Genomic DNA, 25,109 nt, shown 5'->3' on the forward strand with positions numbered 1-25,109 from the left:
GTCTAGGGACTGATGACCTCAGATATTAAGTCCCATAGTGCTTAGAGCCATTTGAACCATTTTGATTACAGCATGGCCGCGCAACGGGAATTAACAGACTTGGAAAGAGGAATGGTAGATGTAGATAAACGCATGGGACATTCCATTTCGGCAATCGTTAAGCACTTCATTATTCAGGGAGTGTACCGAGAATACCAAACTTCAGGCATTACCTTTCACCACAGACAACACAATGGTCAACAGCCTTCACCTAATGACCGAGAGCAGCAGCTTTTGAGTAGACTGTCAGTGCTAACAGACGAGCAACACTGCGTGATACAACCGTAGAAATCAGTGTGGGATGCACTACGAACTTATCCGTTAGAACTATGCAGTGAAATTGCACGTTAATGGGCTATGGCAGCAGACGACCGACGCAAGTGCCTTTACCTAACAGCACTGTATTGCCTACAGCTCCTCTCTTGAGCTCGTGATCATGTCAGTTGGACCCTAGACGAATGGAGGACCGTATGGCCTGGTCACATCAGGCACGATTTCAGTTAGCATGGGCTGAAGGTGGGGTTCGAGCGTGGCGTGGCGCAGACCCCACGAAGCCATGGACGCAAGTTGTCAACAAGGCACTAAGCAAGATGGTGGTGGCACCATAATTGTGTGGGAGGGTGGGGGGAGTGTTTCCATGGAATGGACTGGGTCCACTGGTCCAACTGAACTGATCATTGGTTGGAAATGGTTATGTCCGGCTACTTGGAGATCATTTTCAGCATTTCATGGACTTCAAGTTTGCAAAGAACGAGGGAATTTTTATGGATGACGATGCGTCATGTCAACAGGACACAGCTGTTCGCGATTCGTTTGAAGAACATTCTGAACAATTCGAGCGAATGATGTGGTCACCCAGATCGTTCGGCATGAATCCTACCGAACACGTATGGGACATAATCGAGAGGTTATTTTGTGCACAAAATCCTCCAGAGGCAGCACTTTCGCAATTATGGACGGCTATAGAGGGAGAATGGCTCAGTATTTCTGCAGGGGATATCCAACGATTTGTTGAGTCCATGCCACGTCGAGATGCTGCACTACACCGGACGAAAGAGGTCCGACACGATATTAGGAAGTATACCATGACTTTTGTAGCCCTAGTGTTCACTGTTCCGGGAAGATATAAGAAATGAAAGTGAGCGCAAAATGACCAAGAGGGAGACCAAGAAATACGGGACAGAAAGACTGCATGTGAAAGAAGGGAGAAGAAGAGAACAAGGTAGGAGGCGCGTTTTTTAAGTAAATACCGTTTTGAAATTTAAAAAAAGACGTGCTAAGATATCTCAATAATTTTATTTCTACATGAAAGCCTGTACCTTAATCTACGCACTGACGCCATTACAGTCTAATCCTTTCTTGTTTACGTTGTGTACTGAGTGTTTAAGATGCCTCCGATAATCGTGAGTCCCGCAGACTGTGAAGTACATGGCTGTTATAAGATTTCTTAGTGCTAAAGGTCTAAAAGCGATCGATATTCATCGTGAGATCTGTGCAGTTTACGGAGAAAACATTATGAGTGATGGAATGGTAAGGAAGTGCGTGAGAGCATTTAAGGATGGCCGCACAAATGTGCATGATGAACAACGGAGTGGGCGTCCTTCAGTCGTTAATGAATGTTTGGTGCAGGAAGTGGATAATAAGGTGAGAGAAAACACACGCTTTTCGATTTCGTCCTTGCGGGGTGACTTTCCTAATGTTTCTCGTGGTGTTTTGTACGACATTATGATCGAGCACATGAATTACCGAAAATTGTGCGCATGTTGACGGATGTGCACAAAACCAAACGTTTAGACAGTACATTGACTTTCCTTGAGCGGTACGACAACGACGGTGATGATTTCTTAAGCCAAATTGTTACGGGCAATGAAATATGGGTTGCCTACGTCACACCAGAATCAAAGCAACAGCCCATGGAAGTTGAGCAAGGGCACCGTTTATCTGTAAGACAATGCCTTTCCGCATGTGGCGAATCAGACTAAAGATCTCATCTCATCTTTTTGATGGGAAACTCTAGATCATCCTCCGTACAGCCCCGATCTTGCGCCCAGTAACTGCCATGTTTTCCTGCACTTGAAGAAACACCTGGACGGTCAGCGTCTTCAAGACGATGAAGTCAAAACAGTGGTGATGCAGTGCTTAACAAGTCAGCCGAAAGACTTCTATGAGAAGGGTATTCAAAAACTGGTACAACGTTATGACAAGTGCCTCAATATTGACGAAAATTATGTAGAAAAGTAGATTAAGGTAGAGGCTTTCATGTAAAAATAAAATTATTGAGATATCTTAGCGCGTCTGTTTTTAATTTCAAAACGGCACTAACTTAAAAAACGCGCCTCGTTGGTAGACTTGTGTTAAAAAAAAAAAAAAAAAAAAACAGGCTAGCGGCTGGAAACTATGCAGGATGATGGTGGCATCACTTAATTCGTATGTGCGAGCGTACGCAAATGTTCGCCATTTATCATTTCCGCGAATTATGAGGTCCGTCACTTTAGGTGTTCCCCAGGGAAGCGTCCTGGGACCTCTGCTATTTCTGATCTATATAAAAGACCTGTGTGACAATCTGAGCAGTTCTCTTAGGTTGTTCGCAGATGATGCTGCAAATTACCGTCTAGTAAGGTCATCCGAAGACCAGTATCAGTTGCAAAGCGATTTAGAAAAGATTGCTGTATGGTGTGGCAGGAGGCAGTTGACACTAAATAACGAAAAGTGTGAGGTGATCCACATGAGTTCCAAAAGAAATCCGTTGGAATTCGATCACTCGATAAATATTACAATTCTCAAGGCTGTAAGTTCAACTAAATACCTGGGTGTTACAATTACGAGCAACTTAAATTACGAGCAACTTAAATTGGAAAGACGACATAGTTAATATTGAGGGGAAGGCGAGCCAAAGGTTGCGTTTCATTGGCAGGACACTTAGAAGATGCAACAAGTCCACTAAAGAGACAGCTACATCTACATCTACATGATTACTCTGCAATTCACAGCTTACACTACACTCGTTCGTCCTCTGTCAGAATATTGCTGCGCGGTGTGGGATCCTTACCAGGTGGGATTGACGGAGGACATCGAAAGGGTGCAGAAAAGGGCAGCTCGTTGTGTATTATCACGTAATAGGGGAGAGAGTGTGGGCGATATGATAAGCGAGTTAGGATGGAAGTCATTAAAGCAAAGACGTTTTTCGTCGATGCGAGATCTTTTTACGAAATTTCAGTTACCAACTTTCTCTTCCGAATGCGAAAATATTTTGTTGAGCCCAGCCTACATAGGTAGGAACGATCATCAAAATAAAATAAGAGAAATCAGAAAGATTTAGGTGTTCGTTTTTCCCGGGCGCTATTCGGGAGTGGAATGGTAGAGAGATAGTATGATTGTGGTTCGATGAACCCTCTACCAAGCACTTAAATGTGAATTGAGGAGTAATCATGTAGATGTAGATGTAGATGTAGATGTAGACACTTCGTAGTGCTACCCGACTCTCCCCTTCCAGACGCTAAGACGGGATAAAGTGGATCATGCGGTCCTCACGTGGCGATGCCGCATTTGACTGCGGTTTTAGCGCGTCCCCAGCCAGCCGGCAGACGGCAGGTGTCGGCGTAGCTGAGGTGAGGCGTGGCGTGGCCAGGTTTTGGCACAGAGCCCAGCGCCTGGGCGGGCCGCGGGGTCATTGTTCCGGCGGACGGGCGCGCGGCCGTGTGTGTGAGAGAGTACAACGACGCGTGCGGAGTCGGAAGGCGTCGCCTGCCCGGGCCCAGCCACGGGCCTGCAAGAATGCAGTGTTGTCCTCTCTTTGTGCGCCAGAGGACACGTGGAGGGGGGAGGGGGCGGTGAGGAGAGGTGAGGAAGCGCGCGTGGGCCGCATGCCCTCCGCCGTGCGCTCCGGTCGGTTGCGAACTCGCAGATTGGCCCCGGCGGCCAGGTGCACTCAGCACCAAACGGGATGTCCATTCCTCATGCAGTACAGCAAATTAGTACATTACTGGCCATTAAAATTGATACACCACGAAGATGACGTGCTGTAGAAGAGAAATTTAACCGACAGGAAGAAGATGCTGTGATATGCAAATGATTAGCTTTTCAGAGCATTCACACAAGGTTGGCGCCGGTGGCGACATCTACAACATGCTGACATGAGGAAAGTTTCCAACCGATTTCTCATACACAAACAGCAGTTAACCGGCGTTGCCTGGTGAAACGTTGTTGTGATGCCTCGTGGAAGGAGGAGAAATGCGTACCGTCACGTTTCCAACTTAGATAAAGGTCGGATTGTAGCCTACTGCGACTGCGGTTTATCGTATCGCGACATTGCTGCTTTCGTTGGTCGAAATCCAATGACTGTTAGTAGAATACGGAATCGGTGGGTTCAGAAGGGTAATACGGAACGCCGTGCTCAATCCCAACGGCCTCGTATCACTAGCAGTTCAGATGACAGGCATCTTACCCGCATGGCTGTAACGGATCGTGCAGCCACGTTTCGATCCCTGAGTCAACAGATGGGGACGTTTGCAAGACAACATCGATCTGCACAAACAGTTCGTCGACGTTTGCAGCAGCATGGACTATCAGCTCGGAGAACGTGGCTGTGTTCACCCTTGACGCTGCATCACAGATAGGAACGCCTGCGATGGTGTACTCAACGACAAACCTGGGAGCACGAATGGCAAAACGTCATTTTTTCGGATGAATCCAGGTTCTGTTTACTGCATCATGATGGTCGCATCCGTGTTTGGCGACATCGCAGTGAACGCACATTGGAAGCGCGTGATGGTATTGGGTGCCATTGGTTACACGTCTCGGTCACCTCTTGTTCGCATTGACCGCACTTTGAACACTGGACGTTACATTTCAGATGTGTTAGGACCCGTCACCCTACCCTTCATCCGACCCCTGCGAAATCCTACATTTCAGCAGCATAATGCACGACCGCATGTTGCAGGTCCCGTACGAGCCTTTCTGGATACAGAAAATTTCGACTGCTGTCCTGACCAGCACATTCTGTAGACCTCTCACCAATTGAAAACGTCTGGTCAATGGTGGCCGAGCAACTGGCTCGTCACAATACGCCAGTCACTACTCTTGATGAACTGTAGTATCGTGTTGAAACTGCATGGGCAGCTGTACGTGTACACGCCATCCAAGCTCTGTTTGACTCATGCCCAGGCGTGTCAAGGCCGTTATTACGGCCAGAGGAGGTTTCTCTGGGTACTGATTTCTCAGAATTTATACACCCAATTTGCGTGAAAATGTAATCACATGTTAGTTCTAGTATAATATATTTGTCCAATGAATACCCGTTTATCATCTGCATTTCTTCTTGGCGTAGCAATTCTAATGACCAGTAGTATAGTAACTGTTCTTTCGGACAGACTCTAAGCTGTCGACAGGCGTTGATATACATCAACGGGGACATTTTAAAATGTGTGCTTCGACCAGAACTCGAACCCGGGATCTCCTGTTTACATGGCAGACGCTCTATCCATCAGAGCGACTGCAGTGATTTATCCCTTGCACGCTCCCCGTGACACCCACATTCCCAACTTAACGTCCGCACACTACATTCGTATTGCCCCTGCCCATTACACTCATTACTCGCGGTAGACAATCTTACCGAGTCCCGTAAGAGTTCGGGAAATGCGTGTGCATCCAGCACAGAAGACGAAGATCAATAGCCGGTTAGTCTTAACTATATGAAGATGGTATCTGTTCTTTTGGACAGATTGTCTGCCGCGAGTAATGCGTGTAATGGCCAGAGGCATTACGAATGTAGTGTGTGGACGTTAAGTTGGGAATGTGGGTCTCACGGGGAGCGTGAAAGTGGTAATCCTTGCAGTCGCATTATCTTCTGTGCCCTCGGTGGCTGAGCTGTTTGCCATGTAAGCAGGAGATCCCGGGTTCGAATCGCAGTCGAGGCACACATTTTTAACTGTCCCCGTCGGTGTATAGCAACGCCTATCGACAGCTTTGGGTCTTGATTTAATTATCATTTCATTCGTTTCTTTAGTTGCAAGGATCACTTGTTCGTCAGCATGTAGTAAGATAGTTAAGAGTTCTCCCGTCTGGGTATACAGCCTGCGTTTTGGGTATTCTGTTTCCCATGTATGCATTATTTCATTCATTTGTTGAACAAAGTTGGGGATATACAGGAGCCTTGTAGTACCTCTTTGGTAGTTGGTATCTCGTTAGTCAATTTTCCGTGGAGATGTAAAGTGATATAAACTTTTTATCGTATTTACTAGATGTTGCGGATAGCTACGATTCGTCGTTATCTTCCAAAACTTCTGCCTACTCACTGTATCAAACGCTTTCTTAAAATCAACAAAAGCAGTGTATGTTTCTTTATTAATTTATCTACGTTTTTGTATTATCTACTGTAAAATAAAACCTGCAGTATCTTGGAGCGTATTTGCCTAAAACCCATTTGTTCCTCAAGCACTAGTACTTCCGTTTATAATCTTACCATACATCTTGTATGTCGAGTCCAGTAAACTTATACCTCTGTTGATACTACAAAAGTGTACAGCTCATGTTTAAAAAAAAAAAAAAAATGAACTCTGCATTAAAATCGTCTCTTCCTGTCGCTCTTCTGTTCTTATGTGAGGTTAAGGCAAATTTTATTTCGTCAGACTGTATTTCGTCTAATTTTTCTCATCTGTTGATTCAGTTTCAGATTCTTGCGCATTATCTTCATACCACGATCCTTTGTAATAATTTACGCATTGTTCTTAGACAGTACTGTTTATTTGTATACTTTCTTTTTCTGTTGTGTTAAAACTTTTTGAAACCTTATATGGCATTTTCTTGCTCTCTCCAGTGAACATTCTTTTCGATATTTCAAATAAATCTATCCCAATGTCCTTGGTACGCTTTTCTCACTAAGCATTTATCGATATTTCATGTCTCCTTATAGTGTTTCTCGGCAACGGCCTTGCCGCAGTGGATACACCGGTTCCCATCAGATCACCGAAGTTAAGCGCTGTCGGACGTGGCCAGCACTTGGATGGATGACCATCCGCGCCGCCATGAGCTGTTGGCGTTTTTCGGGGTGCACTCAGTCTCGTGATGCCAATGGAGGAGCTACTCGACCGAATTGTAGCGGCTCCGGTCAAAGAAAACCATCATAACGAGCGGGAGAGCGGTGTGCTGACCACACGCCCCTCCTATCCTCTTCCTCAGCTGAGTATGACGCGGCGGTCGGATGGGCCACTTGTGGCCTGAAGACGGAGTACTTTTATAGCGTTTCTTCATCTTGGTTGAGGGACTGTTTATATTTTTTCTTTAACAGGTATCGTTACATCCTCATTACAGAATTCTGTGCCTTTTCCTTTCCTTATTTTTTTCCTGTTTGATGAGTGCTTCTCCAGCCCATCTATATACCACATTCTTTAAATTTTGGCATTCATCTTCTCTATTATCTTCAGTCTGCAAGTTTCCTAGCTCTTTTTTTGATCTGGTTTGGTTAACATGTTTGATGCTGTCCTCTTCAAGTAAGCATACTTTACAAATACTTACGTGTTTGGTCATTTTATTGCATTCCGTAAAAGATCAGTTTTGGAGGTTTCTAAAAAAAATGATCCGATTCTCTAGCTCGTCTTCTATTAACTATTGTATCCCTTACTTTGCCCACTAGTTTATCATTTATCAAGATGTAATCAATTATTGGTCTAAGACCTCTTCTAGCCTGTGTACACTTATGTGTATCTCTTTTCAAAAAAAAGTAAGTTAGTTATTTTTAGATTATTGTAAAAGGAAAATCTGTTAGTATTTTTATATTTTCATTATATAACGGTTCTCTGAAAGCCCTCATAGCCTTCATTAGTAAGATATTTCCTATACTGGCAATGAAATCACCGAGCGTAATAATCTGATCAGGAGCCGGCCACCCACTCGTTACAGCATTTCGAGTTCTTGGAACTGTTCGTAACATGATGTGTTATAAATTCTTAAAGGTCTGATTCATTCATCAAATTTCAGTCGACATTTGTCAGAGTTTTGTGCAAACCAGACATAGAAAACCCAAATAGACTCAGGGAGACGATATGGAGAACAACAGAAAAATCTACTACTATCTTTCTTTGGGAAAGAATTCATTAGATAGTCATACATCAGAAAATTTTGGAATGAGGCAACCGCTCAAGTTGCCTAGGATGTAAGTTGACATATGGCTACAGCAAAGATATAGAAATTAAGATTAGGAATTTCAATTGGATATAGGAAATAATGAACAGAAACCTTAAAAACAAAAATGAGAAAGACAGTCAAATTAAATTCTACAGAACTGTTGCAGTCTCCACCCTGCTTTATGCAAGAAAGATCTAGGTGATTACCAAACAGCAAGAAAGTCCTCTTCAGCCACAATAAATGAAACTCCTGAGAAGACCAAGACTTTGCATAATAGAATGCAGACTAACGAATGAAGATATTACGGAAGAACTAACATTTTTAGTCTAGAGGGCAAAATTCTGGATTATAGAAGAAAGTGGAATGAATACATAGAAATAATTGAGAATAAGTGACGCCCCTTGTAAGCTAGAAATTACAAGGGCCAAGGAAGAAGAGATAGAGGAAGACCCTCTCAAAGAAGGGTATCTTAACAAGAAATGTTGCCTAATGCCTGAAGAAGTTATTGTGGAAGAAGAAGAAGAAGAAGAATATTCTCGTTCGTTTTAGTTGTGTTACACACATCCAAGTATTAGTTGTCAATTAAAATGTCCCACAAGGGTTGAACGCACAATTGTAGGGGAAATTATGAAAATAGTGGTAATGTTTGTGTTTTTACATTCTTATCTGATGAACACTGAAGAGGATAGTGTATCTCGGCACTTCACAGGAAAGACTGAGTCACAATGAACAGCGCGCGTAAGTACCACCTGATTTATCTTCGTTTATGCATCGTTATTCCAAACTCTTGACCATTAAGTATAACAAAGCATTATGTAACCTTTCTCTGTGACCACAGGAAGGCTGTACTGCTTGGACAGTCGATGTCTGAAGAAAAGTGGTTTAAAATTCACTCAGTACTTAGCAGAAAATACTTATAATCAATATAAAAAACCAAAATTGAACTACTTTTTAATTTTGTTGTGGCACTGATAGTGGCACAGTACCAGTTAATTGGGACCAGTACAGTATAAAGAATTTGCAGATTAATTTTGTACTCATCCCTTTATTTCCAGATGCTGTTCCGGCTAAGTGCCCAGGATGTCCTAAATATTTGTCTTCAAAGCAGACACGTACTCTAGAAGACCCAGATAGTTATTGGGAGCCTTTAGAAACTGGTGGACAGAGCCATCCACTCAACAAAATGTGTCATCGCATGTGGAAACAACTGAAACGGTTTCCTTCAGTCGTTTAGAATAATTGTATATTAAATTTCACAGTTTTGAAAAACATAGTGACTAGATAATGATAAGTAACGCTCTTATATACTGCGTAGCGAGACGTTAACGTTTCGTAAATGTTCGATGATGAGTGCGGAGTATCACGACACTTGGAGCCCGTGAAAAAACACCGTCAACGTAACCGGCAAGCTGAGAGTCCGAAGGTGCGGTCAAGGATAAACATAGAAGCAAGAGAGATCGATAGCTCGGAGAAATAACAACAAGGAAATCATGTTAGTCAACACGCGATCTAGTGTGAGTGGTCGAACCAGGTAAGCTACGACTGCAGAGGCTGTGCCCAAAGTCTATGACACTCACTCTTCGCAAGGTAGAATCGCAGATCAAATGGTTCAAATGGCTCTGGGACTTAACATCTGTGACCATCAGTCCCCTAGAACTTAGAACTACTTAAACATAACTAACCTAAGGACATCACTAACATCCATGCCCGAGGCAGGATTCGAACCTGCGACCGTAGCAGTCGCGCGGTTCCGGATTGAGCCCCTAGAATCGCAGATCACTCCAGTTCTCGATCGCGGACATCTCCTCGTCTGATAATCCTGTGGCTTTCGAGGATGCAAACCTCCCACCCTCCCTTTAAGAGGCACGTATGGCGAAAATTCGCTCGTTTGTGCTGAAGGCGCCGATTCCAGGGGCGGGGTTCAATGAGGATCTCTGCCAGGGGTTCTACTTTGGCAGTTTCTGCGGGGACGTCAAGGGCGGCGCTGGACGCGGTGACGGAGTTATTTCAACCACCGGCTGAAGCTGGTGGCTGAGGACTGTTGATAACTGGGAGGGGGGGGGGGGGGGGGGGGGGGCTGGGGGCTGCAACCTCTGGTGATGGAAGGAGATACTATACGTCAGTTTGCATACAGTTGGTGGGAACGTTGGAGGGTGTCCACCGTTGTTTGGTGGGAGGGATAGTTGGTCCCTCCTGCCTTGCTGAATGTCACCTGTGTAACTGAGTCTTGGTCCTCATCACTCAGTGCGGCTCTGGTGGAGATGGTTAGCATGGCGTGTCAACCACTAATGACCCACTGCAACAATATTAAGTTGTCGACGCATGGTTCCTATCGTCATCCCTTCCACTCACCCTGGGTTTTGTCCGAAAGTGCGAGTCAATATGGTGGAGCCTTGCCGATAACATGGCATAGTCCTCGAGCCAGTGGCGTGCAGCGTCGGGCACAATAGACTGAAGAAACCGTGATTGGAGGTATTTCGCAATACGCCAAAAAACTAGACAGGCCATCCTTCGAAACCATTTTCTTCAGTTGCGACTGACTGTTCTGAGCAGCCGCTCGCCCGCTGTGTCTGACGCTAGATGGAACGGAGCGGTGGTGTCTTTCTTATCACGTTTCTTGTAAAGAGGTTTATCAGTTGCATATTTTAATCTGTCAAGAAAATTTTCCCGTGCCAGTAATGCATTATATACACTCCTGGAAATGGAAAAAAGAACACATTGACACCGGTGTGTCAGACCCACCATACTTGCTCCGGACACTGCGAGAGGGCTGTACAAGCAATGATCACACGCACGGCACAGCGGACACACCGCGGTGTTGGCCGTCGAATGGCGCTAACTGCGCAGCATTTGTGCACCGCCGCCGTCAGTGTCAGCCAGTTTGCCGTGGCATACGGAGCTCCATCGCAGTCTTTAACACTGGTAGCATGCCGCGACAGCGTGGACGTGAACCGTATGTGCAGTTGACGGACTTTGAGCGAGGGCGTATAGTGGGCATGCGGGAGGCCGGGTGGACGTACCGCCGAATTGCTCAACACGTGGGGCGTGAGGTCTCCACAGTACATCGATGTTGTCGCCAGTGGTCGGCGGAAGGTGCACGTGCCCGTCGACCTGGGACCGGACCGCAGCGACGCACGGATGCACGCCAAGACCGTAGGATCCTACGCAGTGCCGTAGGGGACCGCACCGCCACTTTCCAGCAAATTAGGGACACTGTTGCTCCTGGGGTATCGGCGAGGACCATTCGCAACCGTCTCCATGAAGCTGGGCTACGGTCCCGCACACCGTTAGGCCGTCTTCCGCTCACGCCCCAACATCGTGCAGCCCGCCTCCGGTGGTGTCGCGACAGGCGTGAATGGAGGGACGAATGGAGACGTGTCGTCTTCAGCGATGAGAGTCCCTTCTGCCTTGGTGCCAATGATGGTCGTATGCGTGTTTGGCGCCGTGCAGGTGAGCGCCACAATCAGGACTGCATACGACCGAGGCACACAGGGCCAACACCCGGCATCATGGTGTGGGGAGCGATCTCCTACACTGGCCGTACACCTCTGGTGATCGTCGAGGGGACACTGAATAGTGCACGGTACATGCAAACCGTCATCGAACCCATCGTTCTACCATTCCTAGACCGGCAAAGGAACTTGCTGTTCCAACAGGACAATGCACGTCCGCATGTATCCCGTGCCACCCAACGTGCTCTAGAAGGTGTAACTCAACTACCCTGGCGAGCAAGATCTCCGGATCTGTCCCCCATTGAGCATGTTTGGGACTGGATGAAGCGTCGTCTCACGCGGTCTGCACGTCCAGCACGAACGCTGGTCCAACTGAGGCTCCAGGTGGAAATGGCATGGCAAGCCGTTCCACAGGACTACATCCAGCATCTCTACTATCGTCTCCATTGGAGAATAGCAGCCTGCATTGCTGCGAAAGGTGGATATACACTGTACTAGTGCCGACATTGTGCATGCTCTGTTGGCTGTGTCTATGTGCCTGTGGTTCTGTCAGTGTCATCATGTGATGTATCTGACCCCTTCCTGGGACAATGAATTCACGGTGTTCTTATTTCAATTTCCAGGAGTGTATATAGTCTATAGAAAGCTGAGTGGGTAATAAGATAATAACTCATTAACTGAGTATAAAATGGCTTTATTGATTTAAAATGACGCTTTTCGGCATATTCTGACATCAGAAAATCTGTCAAAAATAGAAATAACATATGATTATATGTAAAATAAAAAACAGTTACAAAACAAATCTGCACAACTCTTCTAAATGTGTAAACATAAAGCACATACCCTGAGACAGAAGTGAACCAATATCCTGATAGTTACATGATATTTACGTAACAAGCGTGAACACAATGAACAACAATCCTTACCATGTACAAAGTACGTAAGTTTTAACATCAGAAGGCGTTACGTCTGTGGCAACGGAATATTGCAGCGCCGTAAGACTTAGCGAATGCTTTATTTTGAATAACAATAATTCACTACAATCTTTGAAATTTATAAAAAAAGAGACAAGTATTCAAAGCAAAACCTATTTTTTTAAGTAAAAATTTCCTACAAGAAGCCATATTATTTCTGGTGATAAAGAAGTGTCACGCAGATTCTAGGGCCTACTGAAAGTGCAGACCTAGATTTAATTGAAGAACTTGAAATCACGAGTTGCGACATGATCGTGGATTACAACAGTGATCCATGAAGTGTCGAATGAATTTCTTTTATTTCCAACGGTCACAAAACTTTTGCTCCGTAGACTATATACTTTGTGTATATTTTGTGACGATTCCGCTATGGCTTTATTATATTAGACCATTTATGAAACAGGCATGCCTCGTCACATTTTAAGCGCATATTTCCACATCCATGAAATAGTAATTTTTCGTTATTGCATATTTTATTGTTCTAAGACATAATCTGTTCCATTTGCTCTGTTCGGCATTGTTTGGTTACCTTGTGAAAGGGAGAGACTTCATGGTGTGTGTTGAAGTTATACCTCTCATGAGCGATTTCAGGAATTGAGAGACTGTAATAACCGACCAAGGCACTAACTTTGAATTATTGAAGAAATTTTGCCAACCATTACATACACATCAGAAAGTTACGATCTAGTGCACTACACCTGCAAATGAATGGCAGGACTGTAGGGGTACATAGAACAATAGGAATAATGCTAATTTACTATTTAAATGGTCAACATAGTGATTGGGAGGCTCTACCTCCATATGTGGTATCAGCTATAGCTCAAAGATCCGTGAAAATACGGGCATATTACCACCCGAGGTTGTTTTTAGTCAGAAAATGCCCTTCCCTTTCGAATTATACAAACCATCCCTAGCGGGAGATAAATCCCCCATTCACAAGTTTGCTAAAAGGTTAAAAGGAATTTGACTCCAGCTTAAAAAGATAAGTATGAATGCTCTATAATAGTAGGAAAATACCCACCACAGAGACAAAGTTGCCTAAGTACTATTTCAGGCAATGTGTAATGTTGCCTAATCCCTATTTGCTCAAATGGGAAGCTAAGGAGTTTATCTGACATTGCCTAGGACCTCACCATGTAGTCAAGACGACATCTCTGTCAAACTAAAATTTCTGACAAGAACGAGAGTAATGCGTGTAGGACAAATCTGACCATTTCAGAGCATGTTGGAAGCACTGCCTAATTTGTTAGCAGCTACATCCAAGGGTGTAGTGACCGAAAAAGTGATAGAAAGGCAAAACAATGCAAGTTATTCCGACATATCCATACAACTTGAGATCATGGGCTGGCGTTCTGAGCTAATGGAAGATGCAATATGTATGTGACTTCTTATTAGTTATTATGGGTATTCTGAGTATATACTATGGCTACATATATGTTTGTTTTGGTTTTGTAAAAGATGCCCACAAGTGGGAATAATGGAATCATTTTAATTTAGGTAATAAGTTAAAAAGAACTTTTGGGTGAAATTCTATTTGTGAAATTAGTGGAACTTTGGGACGTCTAATTCGGTTTGGTAGGAAAACATCTGTGTTTCAAAGTGCAGTACATTTAGTGTGTTGTTAATGTGGTTGGTGGAGAAGTAGATGTGCAGACTTGAAACAGGAAGGAGGATGAGAGTGAGTGCCCAGTTCTAGGCAATGACGTCACTAGTCAACACCATTTGCTGACAAAAGCACTCTTTACCAATCAGCTACTTTTGTGCCATCCATCTCTTTGAGGTGCCAGCTGAAACTGGGACAATGATCAGTAATCAAGAAGCTTCTGCAGTTTGACCCACTTCGAAGTGGCAACCGTTGGACCTCAACCATTAGACCCTGTTCGCGACACTCCTCCTTGACATAGAAACCCAACATTTCCATACTATCAGATCTCGACAGCTGTACATAAACCATTGGTACAGTTGAGTCACAACAGGGCGTTCTGTCGGTACCAGTCGACATTGCTTTCGAGGTACAACCGCCATCCCCATCACCACCACCACCACCACTACCTCCACCACCACCAAGATGGTGATGGGGACTCAAACTGCCTACTGCTGCCTGAAAAGCCACGCATCTGCCAGCCAGCAGCTCAAAATCCAGATCCCCACTCTCCACCATTTAGTTCTGTGTTCATCACCCTGGCAGTCCATCGGTCCTTCTGGGCGAGCCTGCCTAGTCCTGGCTATTGATCAACGTGTCACTGACCAGCCTGCCAAACTGCAGAGGTAGCATAGCTATGCTCTACTACTAACGAGGATCATCTGTCCCGGCGAGTTCGAGTCTACACCCTCAGGTCTGAGAGTCGATGTTCGCCACCCATCATCTGACTGCTGCATACAAACGTCTCTTCATTTATTAATACTTGTAAATAAAGTTTTTTTTAGTAACGAAATGGCTCCCTTCATTGTCTGCGCCTCCACCCACTTTCAGCAGAGTGGCACTCGGCCATACCTTCCTGTTGACACCGCTACAAAACTCTGTCGCCTGTTCTCTGTAATAAGACTGTCTCCTTTGTGTGATCATGCCTCAGAGGTGTAATGTGCTACGTTGTTAAATTATGTTAATTGTCAATAATGATCAGATAGTCCTTTAGCAGTGGGCTGTTTCTGACTGAGAACAGTCTATAAAAATTTTATCAGTCAGCCTCCACCTATTTTGCTCAGAGCAAGTTGGAAAATATGGCAATGAAATTAGATTCAAACAGCCAAGTAATGATTCCATCCCATTTTCCTTACCATAATTCTTTACGAAATCTACTATGCAATCTTCACAAACTCTTGTTTCTTTTTGTCTGACAGGCAGCTGAATAATGCAGCTACACTCGCTGAAAGATTCCTAGAGGGGATGTGTAGACCAACAGAAGAAGTATTCTATGGTAACTACTCACAGGCACATGAACTACACACAAACTACTCGTTTCAATGATTTTGATTTTGTGTCTAACTTTTAATAATATTGTGACTCATCTTTTTTCCAAGTTCACTCTACACGAAAATGCTGCTAATCTATAATTCCTTACATTTAACTTCTCCATCCCCGTGATTACATGGCCTTCAGACAGGCACAGACCATCCACCACTCCAGAATTTTCCACATCTTCTATGTCAAACAAAAAGCTCTTCTACGTTGTTTTCCAGCCACCTAATGTTCTGATGAAACAAACATTTTACTTTTCTGGAAACTGTTAATAATATCGTGATCCCGTTCTGCTCTAATTGCTTTCAAGATTGTCTGTCTATAACCTGACGCTAACCTATAAATTGTGCCCAGAAATCAGAAAGATTTTGGTTTGTGTGAGTTTGGCTTGTGTGATTGTGGTCCCCCGTACAATTTCTGCAAGGTGCTCGGCTAAGCAGCCCATGGTTCGTGTATAGCCATTTGCCAACTGCAGCAACCGTTATAACACACATACGAGACTTCGTTTCAGTGAAAACCAATCCAATAAGCTCCTGGTTTACGCAGCTGAGAGCTATGTTAAGCCAGGCTGGTCATGAGGCTGCGTGGGTCGACAAACCCCGCACACATACGTGGTGTTGCTGCTCCTATTTCTTCAGGTCACATTTAATACTGTACTCTAAGTTGCTAGCCAGGATCCTCGTACTATAACTATCTGATCTTCTTCATAAAAATCTCTGGCACCTGTCTAAGCTCTCCACTAAGTTGCACGATGCTTCTGACCTTACACCTAGCTTCTTCTGTAGGATTTGCCCTACACACGTCCTGTAACTGCTGTGCAGCAACATTAACATATGCCTGACTAAGATGCTGAAGAGTCCCTCTAAGACCTATAGTGTGACAACATCATCGGTGTCAGCCATGCACCTTTGGTGAGCATGTTAAAAATGTACCCAGAAACTTTGACACCGATTAAGCCTTAAGCTGCTCTAACGCCTATGGGTTAGGCAACCGATTCGACATCTCATACGTGAGGTTTGTCTACCTTTAGGCACTACAGGGAAGTTTCCAATGGCTACATTTTGTGCTTGACAAAGATGCATGTGTGGCACCGAGGCTGTTGCCGAAATGGGAGGTCTTTGTCGTATTTTTTTAACCTACCTTAAAGCTCACATTAACTTCTGAGCAGTGGCCTTTTTCTCGCATTTGTCGACACTTTGGTGTTTAAGAGTTGCTGAGCCCGAGGGTGACACGCAGCGGGCCATGCTTTTGCTCCATTACAGAGGAAGGTTCAGATTTATGTGTCGGAGGGGGAGACAATTGCTTTCGAAAAAGTGTTCCTTTAATTTTGTTACGTAGCGTACAGTAAAGTAAGAACTATTGACGACTTACCCTAGAATGGGTTGCGCAGCAAGCGGGCAGACGTAAACAGGAGAATCTAAAAGACGCAGAGATACTCAGTGAACGTAAATTTTAGATCGCAGAAGACACGAAATGAATGAGAACTAAAGTAGTACGATGTTCTTATGAACAAAGTTAAACAAACATTAAATAAAGAAGAAGCTCTTTAACGCATCTAAAACAACACGTAGCGTTACAAATTGTTGGCGCTGACGTCAGAGCGCTTAGGGCGTAAACCAACCACCGCGACTGACAAGTGTCACATGGAATATTTTCGAAATGCCTGTGACTGTCAATTGACAACATACTTATAATATTTTGAAACGACTTCGCTTCCGTACATAGTAGGATTTTACTGATGGAAGAAAGCTGTCCAGAGAAACACTACTGATGCTCTGATTGAATGAATTAATTGCTGGCTGTGTGAGAAGAAAAGAACATACTTGCTTCTTAGTATAACGCGGAGAGTTCAGAGGACATGTTTGGAAAATACTGCCAAGGGCACAGGTTTAACTTTGTCTTGTACGGAAGTCTAGAATCTTTGGTGATGTTGTTATAAGGACTTGCCGCTGGTGTTCATGCTGCTTGTTATGGAACGCGAAACTTAAATGATGCAGCTGCACCAGTACTTTTAAATTTAGTAGTTGATGATAATGAAGTTGATCAAATAGGGAAGAACATTTAGTGAGTACGCCTTTAGATATCAGGATATTATTTACGCGTGGTGCTTAAGAAATGCATTGTAACTATAAAGGAATTACAATGAAATGAATACACCTAGCGGCATACACGCGTTGATATAAGTCAACGGGGACGGCTGAAAATGTGAAAATGTGTGGCCCGACCGAGACTCGAACCCGGGATCTCCGGCTTACATGTCAGACGCTCTAACCATCCATTTTTTTTAAAATTATTTGTCGATTTCATTTTGTTCTATTTTGTTCGTTGTATATGATCGGGGCGGACGTCTCATGACACCCGTTCAGGTTGTTCGTTGATCCGTTCACTCAGTTTTTTTTCATATTTTTTATTTTATTTTATTTTTTATTACAGAGGGTAGCTAAGCCCTCAGACCGAACACGCTGAGCTACCGTGCCGACAACCATCTGAGCCACCGAGGACTCAGAGGATAGTACGACTGCAGGGCCTTATCTCTGGCACGTCCGTGAGAGCCACATTCCCAACTTATTGTCCCGCACTATATTCATGGTGCCCCTGCCCATTACACTCATTACTCTCGGCTTTTTACTGATTCCCGTAAGAGTTTGGGCACTGTTGCATTCGCACAGAAGCAGTCGCACTATTCTCTGTGTCCTCGGTGGCTCAGCTGGATATAGCGTCTACCATGTAAGCAGGAGATCCCCGGCTCGAGTCCCGGTCGGGGCACACATTTTCAACTGACCCCCTTGACTTATATCAACGCATGTATACAAAATGGTTCAAATGGCTCTGAGCACTATGGGACTTAACTTATAAGGTCATCAGTTCCCTCCAACTTAGAACTACTTAAACCTAACTAACCTAAGGACATCACACACATCCATGCCCGAGGCAGGATTCGAACCTGCGACCGCAGCGGTCGCACGGTTCCAGACTGCAGTTACTAGAACCGCTCGGCCACCCCGGCCGGCGCCTGTATACAGCTAGGGGCATTCATTTCATTGTAATTTCATTGTAACGAGCGGCACGGTGACCGGTATATAACTATAAAGGGTTTCTCATTTTTGGAAAAATGAAATAAGCACACGGTTTAATAGAGATAGAAGATAGAGGAGGATTGACATATGTCTCATCTGTGTTTATATATGTATACTTTACTTTTGGAAAAGTTCTTACGTAAAAGGAAATTTTGTTGTTACTGGAAGGAAATGAAAGAAGTGTGCTTATGAAACAAGCTGAGACATTTGTTTCCGTATTGTGAGTCGCCGGGCTCTGAAGCCTGGCTGCCGCCCCTGGGCTGGGGAGCGCCTGCAGACTAGGTGCTCGCCGCGCCGCCTTCCTGCTCGCAGCGCGGTTCCAGGAAGCCCGCGCCGGCGCGGCCAAAGCGAATGACCTTCCGCGGCGTCTGCTGGCGGCCCGCGCCGCCTCAGGATTCCCGCGGGCGGCGGACCGCAAGGTGCAAGGCGTGCGTGCGAGCTGCTAGCTCACGCCGCTCCCTCACCTCACCGCACGGCTTAAACGCCGCCGCTGTTCTAAATCTGCTCTGATACCTTCGCTACTCACACCGGCATCCACTGCTTATCCTTAATAGGGATACGCACCAACGTCATGTAGCACCCGTGGTCGGAAGGAGAACAGGCTGATACGCCCAAAAAAGTAGTACGCAACTACATATCAGTAGGTGCATAAAAATTCCTTTGTAATCAGGCGTTTCGGCACGATCATTGATTCTCGACGGTGAGCAAAAAGTTTCAAATGTGTGTGAATTTCTAAGGGACCAAAGTGCTGAGGTCGTCCCTCCCTAGACTTACATACTACTTAAACTAACTTACGCTAAGTACTGTATTAACATAAAGTGCTGAATGCTATTGACAAGGGACTTCAGATCGATTCCGTATTCCTGGATTTCCGAATGGCTTTTGACACTGTACCACACAAGCAGCTCGTAGTAAAATTGCTTGCTTATAGAATATCGTCTCAGTTATGTGACTGGATTTGCGATTTCCTGTCGGAGAGGTCGCAGTTCGTAGTAATTGACGGAAGGTCATCGAGCAAAGCCGCGCCTGCCGCGGTGGTCTCGCGGTTCTAGGCGCGCAGTCCGGAACCGTGCGACTGCTACGGTCGCAGGTTCGAATCCTGCCTCGGGCATGGATGTGTGTGATATCCTTAATTAATTAGGTTTAAGTAGTTCTAAGTTCTAGGGGACTAATGACCACAGCAGTTGAGTCCCATAGTGCTCAGAGCCATTTGAACCATTTTTTTGAGTAAAGCAATGTGGGATTACCCAAGCGGTCTCAGGCGCTGCAGTCATGGACTGTGCAGCTCGTCCCGGTGAGGTTCGAGTCCTCCCTCGGCCATGGGTGTGTATATTTGACCTTAGGAGATATTACGTTTAAGTAGTGTGTAAGCTTAGGGACTGATGATCTTAGCAGTTAAGTCCCATAATATTACACACGTTTCAACATTTCATCCAGTAAAACGGAAGTGATTTCAGGCGTTCCCCAAGGTAGTGTTATAGGCCCTTTGCTGTTCCTTATCTATATAAACGATTTGAGAGACAATCTGAGCATCCGTCTTCTGTTGTTTGCAGATGACGCTGTCGTTTATAGACTAATAAAAGTGCAAAATGATTTCGTTGAAATATCTGAATGGTGTGAAAAGTGGCAGTACACCCTAAATAACGAAAAGTGGGAGGTCCTCCACATGAGTGCTAAAAGGAACTCGTTAACCTTCGGTTACACGATAACTCAATCTAATCTAAAAGCCGTAAATTCCATTAAACACCTTGGTATTAGAATTACGAACAACTTAAATTGGAAAGAACACACAGAAAATGTTGTGGGGAAGGCTAACCAAAGGCTTCGTTTTATTGGCACGACGCTTAGAAAATGTAACAGACCTACTAAGGAGACTGCCTGCACTACGCTTGTCCTTCCTCTTTTAGAATACTGCTGCGCGGTGGGGCTGACGGATGACGGAGTACATCGAAAAAGTTCAAAGAAAGCCAGCACGTTTTGTATTATCACGAAATATGGGAGAGAGTGACACAGAAATGATGTATTATCGGGAAATATCGGAGAGAGAATCACAGAAATGATACAGGATTTGGGATGGAAATCATTAAAAGAAAAGCGTTTTTCGTTGTGACGGAATCTTCTCACGAAATTCCAATCACCAACTTTCTCCTCCGAATGCGAAAATATTTTGTTGACACCGACCTACATAGGGTAGAACGAACATCACGATGAAATAAGAGAAATTAAAGCCCTTACGGAAGGATATAGCTGTTCATTCTTCCCGCCTGCTATACGAGATTGGAATAATAGAGAATTGCGAGGGTGGTTCGATAAACCCCCCGCCAGGTACTTAAATGTGATTTGGAGAGTATCCATGTAGATGTAAAACACACACACACACCCATGTCCGAGGCAGGACTTGAACCTCCGGCGGGAGGGGCCGCGCAATCCGTGACATGGCGCCTCCAACCGCTCGGCCACTCCGCGCAGAAAGTCTAAAAGAGTGTACAGTATTTTGGCAGGTGCGTTCAATAAGTAAAGCAACACATTGTTTCTGGAAGCAGGTTGCTTTCAATTAGGGTTCAAGTACACGGTAGTATTGCCCACTCTTAGCTAAACAGCATTTTTCAACATAATCCCCGTTCAATGCGACGGCCTTCCGCCACATTACTGGGAGGCCTGTTATGCCTACTTGGTACCACTTTGTGGTCGACGTCGGATCAAACACATTGCTGCATCAATGAGCTAACCACCACCCACTTTCTGCTCCCTGTGGAGTCCATCCTTTATTGGGCCAAACAGATGGAAGTCGGAAGGTGCGAGAGCCGGGCTGCAGGAAGGGCGAGGAAGAACTGTCCATTGAAGTCTTGTGAGCTACTCTCGGGTGCGCAGACTTGTGTGAGCCCTTGGGTTTTCTTGGAGAAAGAGAAATTCGTTGGCATTTTTGTAGCGACGAGCACGCTGAAGTCGTTTCTTCATTTCCTGAGGGTACCACAATACACTTCAGAGTTGATCGTTGCACCGTGATGCAGGACATCAAACGGAATAATCGCTTCAGAGTCCCAGAAACGGTCACCATGACTTTACCGGCTGAAGATGTGGCTTTCAACATTTCTTCGGAGGAGAGATGGTGCGTCGCCACTCCATGGATTGTTGTTTTGCTTCCGGTTCGAAGTGATGAACCCATGTTTCATCTTATGTGACGATGTTCGCTAAAAATTGTCACGATCAGCCTCGTAATGCGCAAGCAGTTCAGCGCCGATGGTCCATCGTTACTCTTTATGGTCTTCTGTTAGGCGGTAAAAAACCCAGTGGGCACGTACCTTTGAGTACCCCAACTGGTGGACGAGTGTGTCAGCACTACGAACAAGACGTCCACTTGGGCAGCGAAGTGTCGGATTGTGATCTGTCGATCACCTCGAATGAGATTGTCCACACGTTCCAACAATGAAAGAGTCACAGCTGCATGCGGTCTGTCGGCACGCGGGAGATGGGACAGGTTTCCGTGACTTTGTTGCTATCATAACAGAAGCCTCGCACAACGACTCACCATGCTTTTGTTCACAGCCAGGTCTCCGTACACATTCTACAAGTGCCTTCGAATATCTGCGACGCCCTGGTTTTCCGCGAAAAGCAACTCAGATACAGCTCTCTGCCTGGAACGCGTCACCGTCGCAGACGCCCTGTTGAACGCTATGTGTGGCGCCGTCACCTACCGGAACCTCATGAAGCTATAGGGGCTGAAGCGGGTTTATTCCACCATGTCCCCCAACAAAATCTGCAGTTTTTCTCCCGATACTGGCAGAGGTAGAAATGTGTTTCATTACTTATTGGACGCCCCTTGTAGTGTAAAAACCAGTAACCTTAACTCCCGATTGTTTAAAGAATCAAACTTCCATGTATAAAACAGATTCAAACGTCTGATCACTTTACAAACGAGTTCATAAGTTGAATACGTGGCGTTGAACTAGAAAACGAGAGAAAGTTTAGAAAAGGTCTGAAACTGTGTTTAAAAAGTCGCCACGAGCTCTCATTATCAAATGCTGGATAACTGAAGCCTGCGCGAAGCGCTCTCTTTTAAACAAAAGCTAGCTTTTCTCTCATCTTAATGGAAATCGAGTCGTAAATTCTGAAACGTGTCGTAAAATGGTGTAATTCTGCAGATAAATTCAGCAATATATGTGGATACTGTGTGCAGAATGTGCTGCGAATACAATTAGTAAGAAGCAATAAATTAGAACGACATGCCTCATGCTGAAATTTTACTACATGAACAGCGACCATGTAATGAATGTTTAAAAAATTTTCTTTCATCTTTTTCCTGGCGGTGTTAGCGATAAAAAGTTTCTTAAATGTTTTAAATCGTGCGTAAAGTTTGTAAAGTGCTCTCATTCTTAAATATTAGGTAACTTGTGAGCCATGAGTTACGCTGCCGCAGGGAAGCTACACACTTTCTGATTGCAAAACTTACCTTAGTGTGTTAAACTTTAACATAAGAGGTGCCGGGGTGGAGAAGAGTTTGTACCTCTTTAATTCAGGCTAATTTTGCATGAGAACGAGACATGCACTCAACCCGCTCTTTATCTACCAGCTAATTAATTATGAGCACAACGGTAACGGAAGGAAATGATGGAGGACCCTGCTAGTTGGTAAAATAAGGAGTGCACACACACAATAATTTAATAAAAATTGTAATCTACTCAAGAAAGAGAACTTTATCATAATAAACAACAGCAAATGGGATTCTGCCTATATCTACGAAATGATATGCGGATTAAATATTACAATGAGATTTATTATTCATCAGGACATAAATGCACATGATTGTCGACACACACAGTAAGTTAAAGGATAGGGTATACTGAACTATTATGAGAATAAGAGTTGGCTCGAGAACAAGGGGCTCCTACTCTCTGTGAGGCAATAGATTGACGATAATGACTGGAGGTCCTGATGAATCAAATATTAATCTCCCGACTATATAGCAGTATCGCAATTAGCAGTGAGAGCCCAAATGGGATCACATGGAGAAACAAGCAAGGTGAACTTGTAGCAATGCGAGCGCGTGTGGTGCTGAGGGATTCAGTATAAAACTGACAAGGTCCTACAATGCCGGTGCCTCAAAATAGTGTACCAGTGCTGAAATCTGCACCACGTCGTCGGTAGGCACCGTCCTGATTATGTAGGCGCCGACTTCTGCCTTGCAGCAACTCTGTGTCAACCCCTGGCCGCGAAGGCTGTCCGAGAATTCTAAGTTCTTCCGGAAACGAGCGACCAAGTCGCAAGACCGTCCGACTCCGAGGAAGATCAGATCCCGAATCCCCTTCTGTGATGCGATGCAAGCAGCGAAGCCCACATTGCTCCACTCTCTACTCTCCTCGAAAACTGCGAATCAGCATTCAGTGCTGATTCCAAAATTCCCCCACTCTGCCTCAGAACATCATTCGCGCCAATAGCGACCGTCCCTTCCAATTTCGATCAGCGCTTTATGACGTCAACTAGCCACAGTTTAAGTTGACCAACCATGCCTCTGCTACTCAGCTGAGGGCACTGGACTTGCCGTTCGACCGGCTACAAAAACAACCTGCCCAGACCACCGGCCATCCGGTGCCAGACAGTCGCACTCAGCAGGGCACAGTCCACAATTTTTCTTCGAAAAATTGTGCAGACAGTCGGAACCAGGAATCTTCGTTGCGGACGCGCCGAAACGGTAAACACTTAAACTGAGGCGACACTCAGACGTCTCGCAGGTCGTTTCGCCCTGATACAAAAGGCGAAACCAGTCGTTCCGCCAGGCGCTGAAGCCTATTGTACGAACCCCTCAGAATTCAGTGAAGTGCAGCCCCCAACTGGAAACGCAGTGTGCCGCGTCCTCCGGAGGCTCGCTTCGCACAGGCCACCCATGGAAGCAGCCCAACATGTATAGAAACAAAGTGAAAAGTATTTTTGAGCTCTCAGTACAAATACTCTCATTACAATAACCTTATTCAGTCTGTTACTACCGTGCAATGACATAGAACATAAATAAAATTGATGAAAATGAGAGGCAACATGCAAAAGAGAGCATGGAACCTCTCAAAGTGTAGTTTCACCTACGGCCGCCGCTCATTGACGAGACAATTACGCGAGTTACGAGGGTCATTTCAAAAGTTCTGCACAATGCGCGTGAAGTTCGTGTCAGTTGTGAACGAGACTTTAGGTAGACGGTCGTATGTGTGTTTGCTGGTTCACGTGGCTGTGTCGTGAGCAATATTGAACCGTCAGCCGAGAATCGCTGGGACCACTTTCACTCGTTTACAACAGAGTCGATTTTCGTCTATCTTGCAAGCTTTACAAATTGTTTCTCGTAAATTTGCCTTTACTTGGGGTGGCAATGTCAGTAACCCGCACTTCCTTTTTCTCCGCGATTGTGATGTCTGGTTTGTATCAATCGTGCGTTCGATCTCACTGAAGTCTGAAATGTTCGTTTGCGATAACTTGTGTTACCACTGGTTTCTTGGCAATAGTA

The 25,109-nt window shown here is 45.0% G+C and overlaps 1 pseudogene; it reads left to right on the forward strand.

Moving 5' to 3' along the window:
* The first annotated feature begins 6,957 nt into the window (after positions 1-6,957).
* LOC126282530 (5S ribosomal RNA) lies at positions 6,958-7,075 on the forward strand (annotated as a pseudogene).
* The last annotated feature ends 18,034 nt before the right edge of the window (positions 7,076-25,109 follow it).

Source organism: Schistocerca gregaria, chromosome 7 (genome assembly GCF_023897955.1).
Source record: "Schistocerca gregaria isolate iqSchGreg1 chromosome 7, iqSchGreg1.2, whole genome shotgun sequence".
Classification (NCBI taxonomy): Eukaryota; Metazoa; Arthropoda; class Insecta; order Orthoptera; family Acrididae; genus Schistocerca; species Schistocerca gregaria.